Here is a 21,063-nt window from a genome sequence, read left to right on the forward strand (position 1 = left end):
AATCAAAAATAAATTTTCATTTCAAATTAAAATTTTATTTGATGAATTTAAAATATGCTGCCAAATTCACTGAAAAATAACAATTCAGCATTACAAATTCAAAACTAAAACTTTGCTTCAAATAAGAATTGCTCTTCTACATAGTAAAATAATTGATTAAAAGGCAATAGGAAGTAGCACCATATGTTGTAACTCCCTCCTCTACAGTTATTCTCAGCAGTACAAGCACAAGAGGCAGAAAGGGTTAAATTAACCCAAATGAAACTAATAAAAACATTTGTCAAATACATCTGAAAATATTGTGCCACACATACAATGGTTCCCATCTATTAAAAAATGACAAAATTGTTAGTCATTTAACATGTTAACTACATCAATATGCAAATATGCATCATGGGGTTTTAATCCACTTGGAGAGGAACCACCTAACTTTTTGAACCATTTTGTTCCGATCTGAGGGAAGAACTGGATATTTTTGTCGAGCAACATTCACCAGTGGCCGCCTAATTAGTACACCTGGCTAGTTAGTACACCGGACCGAACTTACTGGTAACTCTCTAGGAGGCTTCCGGATCAGCTAGTGTATAATCTTGCTACCTCTACTCTGCCAGATAGTGACAGGAGGGAGTCCGAGTAGTGCGTATACGGGGAGCATTGTCGAGGCCACATTATGTCAGGGATCTGGGTATATTCTTACCATGTGTACGCCATATCCAAAAATTTCATTACTTCATACAGCATGTCCCACCCACTTTTTCTTACTATTGAATACACCATGAATTGTCAAATTAATACAGCAAGCTTATCTAAACCTCCCAAGCACTTCCTAATTCATTTCACAAATATACGTCGTCTCAATTCTAATCTCAACGATGTCCATTTCAACTTGCAGTCTGCCAAACCCCACTAGGTGGTAGATGATTCTCATCAACCGGTGAAATACCACCACTTTGGTTATTGGAGGCTTACAGCGGTGGAACCCATGTTCAGTCTCTAGAGCTAAGTTCCGGTCAACCCTTCCCTATCTCTTCCATCATGCAATATGATCGATGACTTTTGAGGTTATGATGAACGTCGTGGCGAGATCCAATATTCCTTACATTTCGAGGGTACAGCTCTAAAACGGTGTTCGCAGGCCGGCCGCTAGTTAGTACATTGGACCGAACCTTTTGGTAATTCTCTAGGAGGCTTCCGGATCAGCTAGTGTATAATCTTGCTACCTCTACTCTGCCAGATAGTGACTGGAGGGAGTCCGAGTAGTGTGTATGCGGGAAGCATTGTCGAGGCCACGTTATGTCAGGGATCTGGGTATATTCTTACCATGTGTACGCCATATCCAAAAATTTCATTACTTCATACAGCATGTCCCACCCACTTTTTCTTACTATTGAATGCACCATGAATTGTCAAACTAATAGAGCAAGCTTATCTGCGAAAAGATCTAAACCTCCCAAACACTTCCTAATTCATTTCACAAATATACGTGGTCTCAATTCTAATCTCAATGATGACCATTTCCACTTGCAGTCTGCCAAACCGCATGTACTTTTTCTGACAGAATCTTCAGTTATCAGTTGATTAAACTACTGCTCATCTCAGATGCCCAAATTATTCGCTGTATGATTCCTTATGCCTCAAAGGTGATACTTGTGCATATGTCCGTTCTGATATTCCCTGCCAGAGACTTGGCAATTTGGAATCTCCTCTCTTTGATCTTCTCTGGCTTAAAATCCCTCTACCTCATTGTGTCAAATTCATCTGTTGTCTCTACCATTCTCCCAACTCCACTAATCACTTGGAGCTCTTTGACTTCCTCTCTTTGCAACTTGACTTTCTCCAGTCCAACTTTTCTAACAGTGAGGTAATTTTCCTTGGTGATTTTAATGTTCACAACTCAAGTTGACTTCCATTTTATAGTCACAGAGACCCAGCAGGTCGAGATGCTGAGGCTTTTGCAATTACTAATGACCTAGCACAGATTGTTCATTTACCTACAAGAATACCGGATAATCCTAATCATACAGCCAATACGCTTGATCTTTTTCTCACAAAAAAACCCTTTAAAGTACACGGTCAAAGTTAGAGGTCCTTCAGGCACTTCAGATCACAACTTTGTGATTGTCTCTTCTCCAATGGAACCTTTATCACATGGCTATTCCCAACCTCGTGTTGTTTGGCATTACAAGAATATGGGATGACCTGCGAGACTTCTTTTCTTCTTTTCCATGGTCGGATTACTGTTTCAAAACTTCTGATGTCAACATTTGCTCAGATCGTGTCAGTGAAATTATTCTTGTAGGAATGGAATCCTTTATCCCACACTCAACTTTAAAATCTCGTCCTTTATCTAAACCTTGGTTTTCCAATAAATGTGCTAAGGCTGTTCAAGAGAAGAATGTTGCATATCGTAATTGGCTTGTTTCTAATTCTTCAGTTTCATTTTCTGCCTACACCAAAGCTCGCAACAATTGCAAAGCAGTTATTAATCAGTCCAAACTAGAGTTTGAACAGGCTAAGAGTACAAAACTTGCTTCTTGCCCTAATGATAGCCGAGCATTCTGGTCTCTTGCCAAAGCTATTGCCCATCTCTGCTCCCACCTCGGTCCAAACCAGATTGTTCTGTTGTCACTTCAGCCAAGGATAAAGCTGAACTGCTAGCATCCCATTTTTCTTCCAGCTCATGTATTAATGATCTTGGTAAAACACCTCCCACCATTCCCAATACACTCCATTCAATGCCTCCTGTGGTCTTCCGTCAAAAGGATATCAGAAGGATTTTGATGAAGCTTGATGCAAAGAAAGCTCCAGGTCCAGAGGGTATTTCTCCACTTGTTCTCAACACCTGTGCTCCTGAACTTACTCCTATTCTTTGCCGCCTTTTTTCACTTTCTTATTCCAAAGGTGTTTTTCCTTCTGCTTTGAAATTTGCTCATATCCAGCCAGTTCCTAAAAAGGGTGACAAATCCCTCCCATCCAATTATCGTCCCATTGCAATTACTTCTACTCGTTCTAAAGTAATGGAGAAATCAATTAACCACGAACTCTTAAACTACCTAGAAACCTTCCGGCTGCTCAATGATCGCCAGTATGGATTCCATCAGTGTCGATCCACTGGTGATATTCTGGCTTATGTTACCCATTTATGGACTAATTCAATGCAAAGGTTTGGTGAAACACAAGTAGTTGCTCTTGATATCTCAAAGGCTTTTGTTTGTGTTTGGCATAAAGGTCTTCTAAACAAGCTTCCATCTTATGGTTTGCCAACTGTTTTTAGTAATTGGTTACCCAGTTTTCTCTCTGATCACTCACTGAGGTGGATGGTAGATGGCTCTCTGTCTTCTAACTTCTCCACTAATGCTGGTGTCCCCCAAGGTTCAGTTCTTTCCCACACTCTTTTCCTCTTGTATATTAATGATCTTCTTCCATTGACTGGAAATCCTATCCATAGTTTTGCCGATGATAGCACATTGCATTCCACTTTCCATTTTGAGAAACCTTATCCTGCTCAATCAGATTCAACTTCTCAAAAATCTGCTACCAATTCCTTAAATGCCTATCTTCAGGTAATTCTCCAGTGGGGCAAAGACAACTTAGTTGATTTCACCCCTTCTAAAACTCAGTCTTGTCTTATATCTCGCAAAAAGGATTCTTCTGCTCCTATGCTTACCTCTAGTGACACTCCGATTTCTAGGCAAAATGATATATCTCTTTTGGAGATTACCCTGACTTCTAATCTCTCCTCCTAGCACAAGCACATTACAAATATTTCTTCCTCTGCATCTAAAAAACTTGGTTTTCTCTTTTGCTCTCGGCGTTACTTTTCTTCCAAACAGCTGCTCACTCTGTATAAATCGCAAATCAACCCTGCCATGGAATATTGTTCCCACATCTGGGGTGGTGCCCTCAAAACCTCTCTCAGACTTCTTGATTCCATTCAGAAGAGGGCAGTTAGGTTAATTAATGATTCATCTCTAACAGAGTCTCTCCACTAGCTTTCTCATAGACGTACTGTTTCTGCTGCATGCCTCTTCTACAGATACTTCTATGGGCACTGTTCTTCTGAATTAGCATCTATAATTCCCACTCTCTCTTTCAAAACAGTTCAAACACATGCCGCCACCAGCCAACATCCATTTACTGTCCAACTTCAAACCCACAGAATCAACTTTTCATCTTCCTCATTTATTCATTCAACTGCCGTTTTCTGGAACAACCTTCCTTCATACATATTTCCTGAAAATTACAATCTACAGAAGTTCAAGTCCAATGTCAACAAATATCTTCTTTCATCTTCTCATCCTCCAACCCAAGCACGGTACTAAGTACTATAGGTTCTAATACCTCTCGTGTTTGGGGTTTACATTAAAAAAAAAAAAAAAAAAAAAAAAAAAAAAAATTCAGCCACACTGAAAGGAAAATTTAAAAATGTCTCTTGTCTTCAACATTCCAGATTGACTCAATACTATAGTTTTAAAGTCTGGGTCCAAAAAGTCATCAGAAAAAGCTAGCAGTGAAAGTGTTGAATGCCTTTTCCACCCTAAATAACCACTCTTATACCATGTGAGTTTTACCTTATTATATTAGAATTAGAATATAAGAAAATTAGAATTTTTTTTCCAATTACATTAAAGGCTATCAAACCTGACTGGTTGTTGTATTGGTATTACTTTCATCACATTGGATCTCTCACATTGGATCTCATCGGTGAGTGGGTGGGCAGGTAGCCTGTTGTTGCAATAGTGAGAACCAAGTTTTTTTTTTTTTTTTTTTATGTGAACCCCAAACACGAGAGGTATTAGAATCTATAATACCTAATACCATGCTTGGGTTGGAGGTTGAGAAGACAAAAGAAGATATTTGTTGACATTGCATTTGAACTTCTGTAGATTGTAATTTTCAGGAAATACGTATGAAGGAAGGTTGTTCCAGAAAACGGCAGTGGAATGAATAAATGAGGAAGATGAAAAGTTGGTTCTGTGGGTTTGAAGTTGGACAGTAAATGGATGTTGGCTGGTGGCGGAACATGTTTGGACTGTTTTGAAAGAGAGAGAGCGGGAATTATAGAAGCCAATTCAGAAGAACAGTGCCCATGGAAGTATCTGTAGAAGAGGCATGCAGCAGAAACAGTACGTCTATGAGAAAGCGAGTGGAGAGACTCTGTTAGAGATGAATCATTAATTAACCTAACTGCCCTCTTCTGAATGGAATCAAGAAGCCTGAGAGAGGTTTTTGGGGCACCACCCCAGTTGTGGGAACAATATTCCATGGAAGGGCGGATTTGCGATTTATACAGAGTGAGCAGCTGTTTGGAAGAAAAGTAATGCCGAGAGCGAAAGAGAAAACCAAGTTTTTTAGATGCAGAGGAAGCAATATTTGTAATGTGCTTGTGCCAAGAGAGATTAGAAGTCAGGGTAATCCCCAAAAGAGATATATCATTTTGCCTAGAAATCGGAGTGTCACTAGAGGTAAGCATAGGAGCAGAAGAATCCTTTTTGCGAGATATAAGACATGACTGAGTTTTAGAAGGGTTGAAATCAACTAAGTTGTCTTTGGCCCACTGGAGAATTACCTGAAGATCGGCATTTAAGGAATTGGTAGCAGATTTTCGAGAATTTGAATCTGATTGAGCAGGACAAGGTTTCTCAAAATGGAAAGTGGAATGCAATGTGCTATCATCGGCAAAACTATGGATAGGATTTCCAGTCAATGGAAGAAGGTCATTAATACACAAGAGGAAAAGAGTGGGGGAAAGAAATGAACCTTGGGGCACACCGGCATTAGTGGAGAAGTTAGAAGACAGAGAGCAATCTACCATCAACCTCAGTGAGCGATCAGAGAGAAAACTAGGTAACCAATTACTAAAAACAGTTGGCAAACCATAAGATGGAAGCTTGTTTAGAAGACCTTTATGCCAAACATGATCAAAAGCCTTTGAGATGTCAAGAGCAACTACTTGTGTTTCACCGAACCTTTCCATTGAATTAGTCCATAAATGGGTAACAAAAGCCAGAATATCACCAGTGGATCGACACTGACGGAAGGTTTCTAGGTAGTTTAATAATTGGCGGTTAATTGATTTCTCCATTACTTTAGAAAGAGTAGAAGTAATTGCAATGGGACGATAATTGGATGGGAGGGATTTGTCACCCTTTTTAGGAACTGGCTGGATATGAGCAAATTTCCCACCAGAAGGAAAAACGCCTTTGGAATAAGGAAGTGAAAAAAGGCGGCAAAGAATAGGAGTAAGTTCAGGAGCACAGGTTTTGAGAACAAGTGGAGAAATACCATCAGGACCTGGAGCTTTCTTAACATCAGATTCATCAAAATCCTCCTGATATCCTTTTGACGGAAGACCACAGGAGGCATTGAATGGAGTGTGCTGGGAATGGTGGGAGGTGTTTTACCAAGATCATTAATACATGAGCTGGAAGAAAAATGGGATGCTAGCAGGTCAACTTTATCCTTGGCTGAAGTGACAACAGAACCGTCTGGTTTGGACAGAGGTGGGAGCAGAGATGGGCAAAAGTTGCGGCCAATAGCTTTGGCAAGAGACCAGAATGCTCGGCTTCAATTAGGGCAAGAAGCAAGTTTTCTACTCTTAGCCTGTTCAAACTCTAGTTTGGACTGATTAATAACTGCTTTACAATTGTTGCGAGCTTTGGTGTAGGCAGAAAATGAAACTAAAGAATTAGAAACAAGCCAAATACGATATCCAACATTCTTCGCTTGAACAGCCTTAGCACAATTATTGGAAAACCAAGGTTTAGATAAAGGACGAGATTTTAAAGTGGAGTGTAGGATAAAGGATTCCATTCCTGCAAGAATAATTTCACTGACACGATCTGAGCAAACATTGACAACAGAAGTTTTGAAACAGTTATCTGACCAAGGAAAAGAAGAAAAGAAGTCTCGCAGGTCATCCCATTTTGCATTCTTGTAATGCCAAACAACATGAAGTTGGGAATAGCCATGAGATAAAGGTTCCATTGGAGAAGAGACAATCACCAAGTTGTGATCTGAAGTACCTAAAGGACCTCTCACTTCGACCATGTACTTAGAAGGGTTGTTTGTTAGAAAAAGATCAAGCGTATTGGCTGTATGATTAGGAATGTCCAGTATTCTTGTAGGTAAATGAACAATCTGTGCTAGGTCATTAGTAATTGCAAAAGCCTCAGCATCTCGACCTGCTGGGTCGGTGTGACTAGAAAACGGAAGCCAGCTGGAGTTGTGAACATTAAAATCACCAAGGAAAATTAATTCACTGTTAGGAAAGTTGGACTGGAGAAAGTCAAGTTGCAAAGAGAGGAAGTCAAAGAGCTCCAAGTGATTAGTGGAGTTGGAGTGGAGTGGAGTTATGAATATGACAATATGAGAGATTCTTGATGGTATGCGTAGTTTAATCTAAAAATATTTCTTAACTAAATGTCTAAGAGTATGAAAGAGTAGGCTTATGCATGGTACTGCACTTGCATTATTTCTGCTTCCCTGGTACTATGACTGCATTGTTTAATTAGCATAAGCATTAGTTAAGGTATACGATGCAAGAAAGCAAGCTTACAGAGCACCAGCCAAAAAAAAAAAAAAAAAAAACTTCCCACAGTCTTAAATTTAATTAAGTTATCAACTTCCACAACAACAGATGGAAGTCTGTTTCAGCAATCAACTATCCACTGGCTAACGGCAAACTTCCACACATCTATTCTGCAACTGTCTTTCCTCAATTTGAATCTATGCCCCCTCAGGTTCATATTCTGAGCAAGCAGAAGAATCCCAACAGCATTGAGCCTGCTCAAACCATTCAAGGCCTTATGCAACTCAATCAGATCATCTCGCCAGTGCCTAGTCTCCAGATGGTGCAACTTGCAGAACTTAAGCCTTTCTTGCTAAGAGCACCCCTTTGTTCCACTCCCCGATCTTGCTGCCCTTCTTTGTACTCGTACTGCAACTCTACATCCTTTCTAAAATGAGGCCTCCAGACTTAGACCTGTATGCAGTACTCAAGGTGTACAATACAATGGGATAATAACCTCCTTGTCTCTGCTAACAAAATTCCTATATATCATTGACAAGTCTCCATGACCTGCTCTGGCAGCCCATCTGCACTACTCAGAGAACTTCATATCTGACTGCACAATTACTCCCAGGTCTTTTTCATTCTCCAACTCCCTGAGTGTAATACCACACAGTTGGTATGTTTCTCTTGGATTACTGCTACCCATGTGCAGTACTTTGCATTTGTCAATGTTAAACTTCAGTTGCCAGTTTTCAGCCATCTATCTAACTTTTCTAGATCTTGTTGCAGTAGCATACTGTTTTTACTGTCATTAACAACCCTGCCAACCTTTGTATCATCTGCAAACTGCAACACTAAGCCTGATATACCTTCATCAATATCATTGATAAATATACAAAACAACAGTGGACCTAACACCAAACCCTATGGGACAACTCTAATAACATTAGTCCACAAAAGCAATGTCCCTTTATTACTACTCTATCTTCTCCAACTCAACGATCCCTTTATCTATTGTGAGAAAATCCTACGATGTCCTACTCTTAAAATTATTAGTATCATCATTTATAACAATGTCACGTTTTGCGATCTTCTCTACAACTTAACTTTTGCTACAGGCAGATCCATCTTGGTCCTTTTCTAACAATTCTTTTTTACCAAGTTATATTTTTTATTTCCCTGACTATTGAGCAGCCTCCGACAACAGATACCTTCTATGTAACCAGGGTATTCCGTAGAGTTATTTTGTCTTGTGTTGATTGACTCTAGCCTACAAGGTTGTGCTCGGAAGGTGAGTGCTTGAAGGGCTGTCCCTGTTCCTTAGGCCTCACATAAGCCTAACAGGATGCTGACATGGTGCCCCAACATCCACACATTCTCTACAATGAAATGGTCATCCACCTCTGTTTGCTGTTTGAATGGTCATCCACCTCTGTTTGAATGTTTGCCGAACTATCTGGAACGGAACATGATATTGCCATGGGGGATGTCTTTGTGTGTGCGCGATGTAAGGAAATCAGGCCGACAACTCAGCGTTGTTATGGGCCTATATGAGAGTTTGAAGGACAGGGTGGATGCCCTCGAAAGATCTAAATTGCGGGGCCCATCAGGCACTCAGCTGCCCACATCAATGCCAGAGCTTGCACTTGGTCATCACGCAACACAGCAGCAACCCCCAAGGCAGAATGCGCTGGTCCCACAGGAACTAGTAGTTGTTGGTGACTCTATTGTCAGGGAAACAGGAAACATCCTTTGTAAAAAGGATAGGTGGAACAGGACCAGGGTATGTCTGCCAGGGGCAAAGGTTGATGACGTTGTAGAGCAGATATCATCTTTTAGGGGCACAAAAGGTGATATAGTTGTACTCGTTGGCACTAATGACATTAAGAGTAGGAGGCCGGCAGAATTACTTAACAAGTACAGGTCACTGTTGAACAAAAGCCGTGAATAGGGTTGAATTTGAAAGTGTGTGCAATTCTGCCCAGACACGATAGGAGGGAGTATATGATGAGACACCTTTCGATCAATTCGGCCCTGGAAAGATTGTGCAAGGCTCAAGGGATAGAATTATTTTCAGCCTGGACTGTACTTGTTAACAGGAGAGACTGCTTCTACAGGGATGGAATACACTTAAATAGAATGGGTGCAAGAATATTTGTTGATGCTATTGAGGCAGTGTTGGGTGGGTCGGAAAACTGATTGCTTGGGGGGATACAAGGACTTAATAGTTTAACAATAGCCGTAGGCAGAGGTGAAGGTGATTCTTGCACAACTTCTATTAGAATAAGTAGCGACCTGGAGCGAGGGGTGTTGGGGGTTTCAGGGACGGATGGCAGTCATCGTGAAACAGGTGGGTATATGGGATGTGTTAGAGTAACTAAGAATAAGAATACGTGCATGTATACTTGCATGTATACCAATGCTAGAAGTATAGTAAATAAATTTGATGAATTTGAAGTGTTGGTCAAGATATCAAAGGCGGATATTGTTGGGATATCGGAGACGTGGTGTCACACAGATATAAGGAATGCTGAACTGGAATTTGGGGAGTACAATGTGTACAGAAAGGATAGACAGGGAGGAGGTGTTATGCTGTTAATAAAGAAAAACATAAAATCAAAAGAAGTGCATCCAGTTGATATAGATGAACAGTGCACTGTTGAGTCAGTTTGGTGTGACATAAGCACTGCGAAAGCAAAAATAAGAGTAGGAGTGTGTTATAGGCCTAATGACTTGAATGAGTACAATGAACAATTGTACAGAGAAATAGAGTGGGCTAGTAAATCAGAATGTCTTATAATTGGGGATTTTAACTTCCCAGATATTGACTGGAATTTGTGGGTTGGACACTCACACACTAGTCAGACTTCTGTAGATTTATTGGATGATTGTTTTGTGCAGCAGCATGTTCGAGAGGCAACCAGAGAAAGTAATACTCTTGATCTGGTTATCAGCAGTGATCATTCATGTATTAGGAATTTGCAGATAAAAGAACCACTAGGTGCCAGTGATCACAGTGTACTGATGTGGGATGTACTTAAAGATTTAATTACCATCAGGGGTAAAGGAAAGGGTTTTTGCTTCCGTAAAGGTCAGTACAGTGGTCTCCGACAGTTTTTAAATTCTGTACAGTGGGATCAACTGACGATGTTACCAACAGTAAATTCTAAGTGGGAAGCATTCAAGGAATTAATCGTGGAAGCTACTAAAAGTTTCATACCTATGAAGAAATATTGTTCAAGGTTTAGGCCTAAATGGTTGTCAAATGAACTAATGAGACTCGTAACAGAGAAGAAAAATGCATGGGATGCATATAAATTATCAAGCGACTCAGAAGCCTATGGCAGATATAAGTTAATCTGTAATCAGGTCACAAAGGAGGTTCGGCAGGCGAAGGCAGATTACGAGAAATCCTTGGCAAAAGATGCTAAGAAAAAGAGCAAGCATTTCTTTACTTATATAAACTCTAAAAGGAAGGGGATGAATCTGATTGGTCCACTTGACATCGATGGTTCGACTGTTGATGATCCTGCTCAGATTGTAAACAAACTGAATGAGTATTTTGCATCTACATTCACACGTGAGGAATTATTAAGGTTTGAAAATGGCAGAAGGTTATCAAATTGTAGCAGGGTACTTACTGATTTTGTAATAACTGAGAGCAAAGTGGAAGAGAAATTGTTGCAGTTAAACATAAGAAAAGCACCTGGGGCGGATGGGATCTATCCAGTTATATTAAAGGAGGTGGCAAAGCAACTAAGCAAACCCTTAGCCATAATTATGAGAGCATCCTTGGACTCAGGGGAGGTCCCACTGACTGGAGATGTGCAAATGTATCCCCAATTCACAATGGGGGATCGAAGGGTGACACGAGTAATTACAGACCAGTTAGTTTAACTTCTGTTCCAGGTAAAATAATGGAGTCGCTGGTTAAAGATGCATTGCAGGATCATCTAGACAGAACTGCAGCAATAATTCAGACACAGCATGGGTTTGTTAAAGGAAAGTCTTGTCTGACAAATTTGATAGGATATTATGATGTGGTTACAAAGGAACTGGATGCAAAAAATAATTTTGATATCATATATTTGGATTTCAGGAAAGCTTTTGACACTGTTGCGCATGGAAGACTATTGTACAAATTGGAGCAGAATGGTATTAAGGGTAAGTTGCTACAATGGATAAAAGGATGGTTAAGTGGGAGAAGACAGAGGGTGGTAATCAATGGGTGCTGCTCTTCTTGGACTAATGTTATTAGTGGAGTCCCACAGGGTTCAGTGTTAGGTCCACTGTTGTTTTGTATATTTATCAATGATATTGATGAAGGTATATCAGGCTTAATGTCGAAGTTTGCAGATGATACAAAGGTTGGCAGGGTTGTTAATGACAGTAATGGCAGTGTGATACTGCAACAGGATTTAGATAATTTGTGCAGATGGGCTAAGAAGTGGCAACTGAAGTTTAACCTTGACAAATGCAAAGTACTGCATATGGGTAGAAGTAACCCCAGAGAAACATACCAACTGTGTGGCACTACACTGAAGGTGGTAGAAAATGAAAAAGACCTGGGAGTAATTGTGCAGTCAGATATGAAGTTCTCTGAGCAATGCAGAAAACAGCTGCCAGGGCAGGTCATGGGGTTTTGTCAATGATATATAGGAATTTTGCTAGCAGGGAAAATGAGGTGATTATCCCTCTGTATAAGGCAATGGTCAGGCCACGCCTTGAGTACTGCGTACAGGTCTGGAGGCCTCATTTTAGGAAGGATGTAGATTTACTTGAGTGTGTACAGAGAAGGGCAACAAGATTGGTGAGGGGAATGAAGGGATCCTCTTACCAAGAGAGGCTTAAGTTCTGCAAATTGCAGTGGCTGGAGACACCTGCACGGTGATCTGATTGAGGTTTATAAGGCCTTGAATGGGTTGAGCACCCTGAATTCTTCCACTTGTTCAGATTACGAACCTAAGGGGGCATAAATTCAAATTAAGAAAAGACAGATGTAGAATAGATGTGCGGAAATTTGCCTTTAGCCAGCGGGTGGTTAATTGCTGGAACAAACTTCCATCTGTCGTTGTGGAAGTTGATAGGTTGAATAAATTTAAGGAGGAACTGGACAGGCATTTGGAGGGAATGGTGTGATTTTTCTTTTTTTTTTCTTTTTTTTTTTGGTTGATGCTGCATAAGCTCATACATTTGCTTTCTTGCATCACAATGCCACTCCTACTACTACTAACTTTGCTGTATTAAGTCCCACTATGAATAACTCTCCAAATAGGCAGCAAGTTCACAAAGAATGTAGCTATGATTTGCAAATGAACTACCACTGTAGGTTTCCCCCAAGACCATCTAATTTTAGACTTAGATGTGAAGTCTACAAGTGGCATAAGGATAATTCACATTTTGTCTTCTGATCTTTTTCATAATTTTCTTTATAATAGCATGGCATGAACATAGACCTGTATAGTATTTTTCAAGAATGCTAAATGAAAATTACTTTGCCAATGGAGTTCACCAAGAACCGTATTAAATAAAAGTGGCATATAGTAATATTTAAATATCAGTGCATTATGTATTTTTAATTAAGTTTCCATGGAAACTTTTTTTTATCAAAAAATTACACTTTCTTGCACATTAGTGAAAGTTCTTTGTAGTGTTCCAAAAAGGTTTTTCAAGATCACTTTTATTCTTCCAAATTCTCCACCATAAATAGATTAAGAGAATATATATTTTTTAAAACTATATTGCCTAATGACAGCAGGTGTTGTTGTTATTTGGATTTTAGGAGCATTAGCAACTAAGGCCATATTGCTCCGGGGATATGCGGTGGTCATTCCCTGACCTTTCCGCATCCTCCGTATTTGGTGGTCACGGGCTTGAGCCCTGGTCTAATCAAGAAGCGTGTGCTACGCACTGCTGCTCCAGCACACATGGCTACAGAGATGCCCTGATGACAGCAGGTCCAGAGTTACCAATCACTTTTGAGAAACTTGCAGTCTGCTATTCTCATGATGAAGAAACTATTGAAGTTACTATTGCATTTGAGTTTTGAACAGTAAGTACTATTTTCACACAAGTATTAAAATATACACAGACATGTCAAATGACCAGAATTTTGCTTGTAGGCTTTCCACACTGAATTAGCCAAGACAAATTTCAACCACTGGTTAAATCCTTGTCCTGGCTAATTCTCTGCATAATCCTACAATATAGCAAGATTCAATTTCTTATAATTTGGCCTTTCAGTTGTGTGTGCATGCATGTGTATAGTTATGAACCTAGTAGATTTAATGATTTATGCATGTAAGCTGTTGTTAGTTAGCCTGCCCACATTTAATTATGAGGGTAATTCAAAAAATAAGTTACACTTGACCATTGTAACACAAGAGACATTTATTGAGGCATGTAACATTATGCAATAGAAAGCCAATACCTTGCGCTACTTTCCCACATAGTCACCGAGATGGTGTAAACACTTCTCAGAATGTATGACTAAACACTCGATTCTCTAATTATAGAATTCCACTCTTTGGTCATTCAGCCACAGTCGAACTGCTGTTTGCACCCATAACCTTAAACTTATTTAGGCTATCAACTTCCACAACAAGGGATGGAAGTCTATCCACCAACCAACCACCCACTGGCTAAAGGCAAATTTCTGCACGTCTATCCTACATCAGTCTTTCCTCAATTTGAATTTATGCCCTCTCAGGTGATTATTCTGAGCAAGAGGAAGAATCCCATCAGCATTGAGCATGCTCAAACCATTCAAGGCTTTATACGCCTCTATCAGCTCACCTTGCTGGTGCCTAGTCTCCAGACACTGTAATTTGCAAAACTTAAGCCTTTCTTCTTAAGAGCACCCCTTTCTCCCATTCACTAATCTTGTTGCTCTACTCTGTACTCGTTCCAGCAGCTCTACATCCTTCTTGAAATGAGGTATCCAGGCTTGTATACAGTACTCAAGGTGTGGCCTGACCATTGCCTTATACAAGGGAATAATCACCTCCTTATCCCTGCTAGAAACATTCCTATATATCACTGACAATACACCATGAGCTTCACTTGCAACCCATCTGCACTGCTCAGAGAACTTCATATCTGCCTGCACCACCACCACCAGGTCCCTTTCATTCTCTACCACTGTCAGTGTAGTAGAGTTGATACGTTGCTCTAGGGTTGATACGTTGCTACCACAGAGTTGATACGTTGCTCTAGGGTTGCTGTTTCCCATATGTAGTACTTTACATTTGTCAATGTTAAAATTCATTTGCCACCTCTCAGCCCATCTGCTTAACCTTTCCAGATCCTGTTGTAGCAGCACAGTGTCAGTAGTGTCCTTGACAACCCTGCCAACCTTTGTATCGTCTGCAAACTTGGACATTAAGCTTGATATACCATCATCAATATCATTTATAAATACAGAAAATAATAATGGACCCAATACTGAACCCTGAGGGACTCCACTAATAACATTAGTCCACGATGAGCAGTGTCCATTGATTACCACTCTCTGTCTTCTCCCCCTCAACCACCCCTTTATCCATAGCAGCAATTTGCCTCCAATGCCACACAACTCCAATTTGTGCAGCAGTCTTCCATGTGCAACAGTATCAAAAGCCTTTCTAACATCCAAGTATATATCAAAGTTATTCCCTGCATCCAGTTCTTTTGTGACTGCATCATAGTATCCAATCAGATTGGTCAGGCAAGACTTCCCCTTAACAAAACCATGCTGTGTCCGAGCTATAACTGAAGTCTTGTCTAGATGATCCTGCAGTGCTTCTTTAACCAGTGCCTCCATTAATTTTCCGGGAAAAGAAGTTAAACTCACAGGTCTATAATTACTTGTGTCAGCCTTTGATCCTCCTTTGTGAATTGGGGTCACATTTGAACATCTCCAGTCCATGGGTACCTCCCCTGAGTCCAAGGAAGCTCTCATAATTATGGCTAAATGTTTGCTTACTTCCTTTGCTTGTTCCTTTAATATAACTGGATAGATCCCATCCACCCTGGGTGCCTTTCTTGTGTTTATCTTCAACAATTTCTCCTCCACTTTACTCTCTGTTATTACAAGATTCTCTAGCTTACTGCCAGAGTTGAATACACCTCTGGCATTCCCCTCGCTGAATAACTCCTCATGTGTGAATGTCGATGCAAAATATTCATTTAGTTTGTTAGCTACCTGAGCAGGATCATCAACAGTTGACCCATCGATATCAAGTGGACCAATCTGATTCATCCCCTTCCTTCTAGAGTTTACATAAGTAAAGAACTCTTTGCTGTTTTTCTTTGCATCCCTTGCCAAAGATTTCTTGTAATCTGCCTTCGCCTGCCTAAACTCCTTTGTAACTTGGTTACAGATCAACTTGTATCTATCATAGGCTTCTGTGTCACGTGTTAATTTGTATGTATCCCATGCATTTTTCTTCTCTGCCATATGTCTCATTAGTTCATCTGACATCCATTTAGGCCTAAACCTTGAACAATATTTCTTAGTTGGTATGTAAAGCCTAGTAGCTTCCAAGATAAGTTCTTTGAATGCTTCTCATTTTGAATTTGCTGTTGGTAACATCATCAGTTGGTCCCACTGTATAGAATTTAAATACTGTCTCACTCCATCGTAGTCACCTTTACAAAAGCAATAACCCTTCTCTTTACCCCTAATGGTAGTTACCTCTTTGAGTAAATCCCACTTCAGCACACTGTGATCACTGCCACCTAGTGGTTCATTTGTCTGCAGATTCTTAATGCATGAAGAATCACTACTGATAATCAAATCAAGATTATTACTCCTTTAATTGCCTTCTGAACATGCTGATGTAGAAAACAATCATCCAATAAATCCACAAAAGCCTTGCTAGTGTGTGAGTGACCAACCCACAAATTCCAGTCAATATCTGGGAAATTAAAATCACCCATTATAAGACTCTCTAATTTTCTGGCCCACTCTATTTCCCTGTACAGTTTCTTATTATATTATACTCATCAGAGTCATTAGGCCTATAGCACACTCCTACTCTCAATTTTGATCTCCCAATGATTATGTCACACCAAACTGACTCGACACTGCACTGTCCAGCGATGTCGAATGGCTTCACTTCCTTGGATTTTATGTATTTCTTAACTAATAGCATAACCCCTCCTCCCTTCCTATCCTGTCTAGCCTTTCTGTAGATATTATACTCCCCAAATTCCAGTTCTGCATTCCTTATAACTGTGTGACACCACGTCTCTGAAATCCCAACAATATCTGCCTTTGATGTTTTGAGCAATACCTCAAATTCATCAAATTTATTTACTAAACTCCTAAGCATTGGTGTACACGCAAGTATACATTCACCTGTTCTTTTTCTTAGTTACCCTAACACAACCCATGTGTTTACTTGTACCCCAATGATTCCCAGCAGTCTCTGAAAGATCCTGCATCTTATTTTCCAGGCTGCTGCTCATTCCAATAGAAGCAGTGCAAGAATCACTTTCACCTCTGCCAGTGGCTACTGTTAATCTATTAGTCCTTGTATCCCCCCAATCTAGCAGTTTTCCGACCCACCTAGCACTGCCTCGATAGCATCAGCAAACATTCTTGCATCCTTTCTATTTTAAGTGTATCCCATCCCTGTAGAAGCAGTCTCACCCGTTAACAAGTACAGACCAGGCTGAAAAAAATTCTACCCCTTGAGCCTTGCACAATCTTTCCAGGGCCGAATTGATCAACAGGGCTCTCATCATATACTCTCTCCTATCATTTCTGGGCAGAATTGCAGACACTTTCAAATTCAACCCTAATTCACGGCTTTTTTCAACAGTTACCTGTACTTGTTAAGTAATTCCACCGGTGTCCTACTCTTAATATCATTAGTGCCAACATGTACAACTATATCACCTTTTGTGCCCTTAAAAGATGATATCCGCTCTACAACATCATCAACCTTTGTGCCTGGCAGACATACCCTGGTCCTGTTCCACCTATCCTTTTTACAAAGCATGTTTCCCGTTTCCCTGACAATAGAGTCACCAACAACTACTAGTTCCTTTGGGACCAGCGCATTCTGCCTTGGGGGGTTGCCGCTGTGTTGCATGATGACCAAGTGCAAGCTCTGGCGTTGGTGTGGGCAGCTGAGAGCTTGATCGGCCCCTCACTTTTAATCCTTCGAGGGCATCCACCATGTCCTTCAAGCTCTCATATAGACCCGTAACAATGCTGAGTTGTCGCCTGATTTCCTTACACTCCTTGCATCGCACGCGCACACAACAACATCCTCCATGGCAGTATCATGTCCCGTACCCGACTGTCCACAAACATCAAGCAAGTAGTGCATTTTAAAAGGTTGTGATTCAGTGGGCAACTGCCCCCCTCAGTTCTCCCCTGAGCCACAGCACTTCCATTTGCTTGAGCCTTTTGCTTTGCTGCTCTGGTCTGAGTCATGATTTCGATTTAATTTCAATAAAATTTCAATTTCAGTACAAAATTAAAACCCTAAACTTGTATCTAAACAAGTTTAGGGTTGTATCTTGTATCTAAACCCTAAACTATGTTATAACACAGTTATAACGCTATATTTATATTTCAGTATTGAGTGTTATCTGCGAAATCCCTTTATATAACTTCTGTATCAAGTTAAGTATTAATTATTTATTTTTACTAATTATTTATGTTACATAACCTAAGTCGTTATATGTATAGTTAAAAGTACAATTTAACTGACAATGAAGTTCAACAAGATTAATAGATTTTACTGATTAATTGACAATATTATGTACTATACTATACTATATTAAGCTGATGCTATCTAGTTCGAGATATTTTATATCACTTTTAAAAGGCTGTGATTCAGTGGGCAACTGCCACCCCTCAGTTCTCCCCTGAGGCGGCAATTTACGAAAGGTAAACACGTGGATTTGATACCCTTACCGATAAAGTAATACCTACAAAATCTCTATCTAAGTTACTTTAAACTAAGTATCGTAAATAGGAATATAAAGCTACTCTAGAAAATAAGTTAATATGCCAATTTAAGCTAATAAAACAGAAAATAAATCAGAAAAAACTTCTCTGTTCCAGGAGCGGCAAAAAGCTAAGTCTGCACAGGCTACCCTCGTTCTCAGTTTGAAATTAATGAAACAATGCTGCCAGCTTTTTACTTGCAAAAAAAAGCAGAAGATCAGAAATTAAGGATAAAAATAGGAAGTTTTAGGCAAAAACAGGAGTTTTTTTGCAAAAAATACAGGGTTGAAACAGGAAATTTTTTTCAGAAAAAACAGGTTTTTTTGAAAGGCCAAACTGCACTAGAGTAAATTTCACTGGTGAAATAGATGTATTAAAATTCAGTCATAGTGTTGCTTCGTACAGTATGCTTTTAAACATTAGATGAATTAACGTTTTTCAGTCTGGGTTTCTGTTTGGATATTCTTTTAGATGTCAATTGATTCTGACTGCTTCAAGGAACATCTTACAGACTTTACCCCTCATCAGAAATGTTTTGTTTAAAACAAGGGCCCTGCAATCTAAACTTTGCCATCTGGAGCAGTTCTAAAGCTTCACCAGAAAGAAGATCTGAGCTGAGTTTTTCTTTCTCTAATCTGGCTAAATATTCTCTCACGCTGAGCACTGTTATGAGGAACTGTTAAGGTGCTAATAATGACTTGAAACACATTTGCGCTTTCTTGTGCACTTGTCAGTTCCCAACCAAGGACAGTTATCGCCATCAGTTCTTTATTCTTTCATAATAGCTTCTGGTAAGTTCTCACACTGAAACTGACAGAACCGATGGTACAAAACAACTATTAGTTTATCTATTTATTTATCTTTAAATGACACTAAGTACTTGAAATTGGTCCACAAAAAATTTCAAATATAAAAATGTACTGCCAACTAATGAAATTTGTGGTACATCAGCATTCAAAAGAACATTTTTAATGGAAAGTTCAGCATCATGTAGTCACATGCAGCCAGAAAATACTTCCTCACTGAGAAAATCAAAACCTTTTTTTTTAGACGCTCCATAAATATGGCTGTAGAAATGAATAAATAAGAATATGACTAAATAGTACTAATCTATCTGGTTTAGTCTGCCATGACAATTATTTTCAAAATGGAAGTGGAAGATTTGAAAACTCTTAGTAAAATAAATTTGCATATAACTTTCTTCAATATACCTAGGACTAATTACCTCAGTACATGAGGTATCCTGAACTGAAGAACTATGTTCAGATTTTCAGACAACTGTATAACATTTAAAAAAAACAGCAAACTACTTTATTCAAGCCAGAAGAAAGAAATAGACATTCTGCATGAATGAGGATAACATACCTAGAATTATCAGCTTGCTTGGCCTGTTTAGGATTGCTTTTACCAGAAGTTTGCTATCCAAAAGTTTTCTTGAGTTCTTGTTTCATTTTCTTTCAAAACTTTTGAATCATGAACTAGAACTGAACATGTGCCACTTACTCATGTTCAAATCAGTGATCACTTGTTCTTTTCAATTTTGTAACTCTGAAAACTGTTCATATTGCTTTTCTCATCATTTCTATCATCATCTTTAACCCAGTGATGACCATGTCTGTTGATGACTGTTGACAATCCTGCTCAGATAGCTGACAAACTGAATGAATATTTTGAATCTACATTCACACATCAGGAATTCTGTAAAGACAGGGAGGACAGACATTAACTAATCTCTAACAGGGAGTTAAATAGTTTTGTAATAACAGAAAGAAAAGTGGAGGAGAAATTATTGAAGTTAAACATAAAAAAGGCACCTGGGGTGGATGGAGTCTATCCAGTTATATTGAAGGATGCAGCAAGGGCATTAAGCAAACCCTTAGCCACAACTATGAGAGCATCCTTAGATTCAGGTGAGGTCTTCATGGACTGGAGATGTTCAAATGTATTCCCCAATTCACAAAGGGGGATTCAAAGGGTGATACAAATAATTATAGACCTGTTAGTTTAACTTCAGTTCCAGGGAAAATAATGGATTCACTGGTTAAAGAAGCATTGCAAGGATCATCTACACAAAACTGCAGTAATAGTTCAGACACAACATGGGTTTGTTAAGGGGAGGTCTTATCTGACCAATTTGATTGGATACTGTGATGTGGTCATAAAGGAACTGGATGAAAAAAAATTTTTGATATCATATACTTAGATTTCAGAAAAGCTTTTGATACGCTGCACATGGAATACTGCTGTACAAATTGGAGCGGTATGGCATTAAGGGCAAGTTGCTACAATGGATAAAGGTATGGTTGAGAAGGAGACAACAGGGAATGGTAATAAATGGACACTGCTCTTTGTGGACTAATGTTATTAGTGGAGTCGCCCAGGGTTTGGTGCTGGTCCCATTGTCATTTTGTGTATTTATCAATGATATCGATGAAGGTACATCAGGCTTAATATCCAAGTTTGCAGATGATTCAAAGGTTGGAAGGGTTGTTAATGAGAGTAAAGACAATATGCTTCTGCAACAGGATCTAGAAAAGTTAGGCAAATGGGATGAGAAGTGGCAACTGAAGTTTAACACTGGCAAATGCAAAGTACTGTATATGGT

The 21,063-nt window shown here is 39.5% G+C and overlaps 1 protein-coding gene across 1 annotated transcript in view; it reads right to left on the reverse strand.

The window, feature by feature from the left end:
- The window catches only part of l(1)G0196 (inositol hexakisphosphate and diphosphoinositol-pentakisphosphate kinase), an 832,616-nt gene that overhangs the window by 578,981 nt on the left and 232,572 nt on the right, over nt 1-21,063 (reverse strand). The window lies entirely within an intron of this gene.

This window comes from Mastigoproctus giganteus, chromosome 9 (genome assembly GCF_048544385.1).
Source record: "Mastigoproctus giganteus isolate SK-2022 chromosome 9, ASM4854438v1, whole genome shotgun sequence".
In the NCBI taxonomy this organism is placed as follows: domain Eukaryota; kingdom Metazoa; phylum Arthropoda; class Arachnida; order Uropygi; family Thelyphonidae; genus Mastigoproctus; species Mastigoproctus giganteus.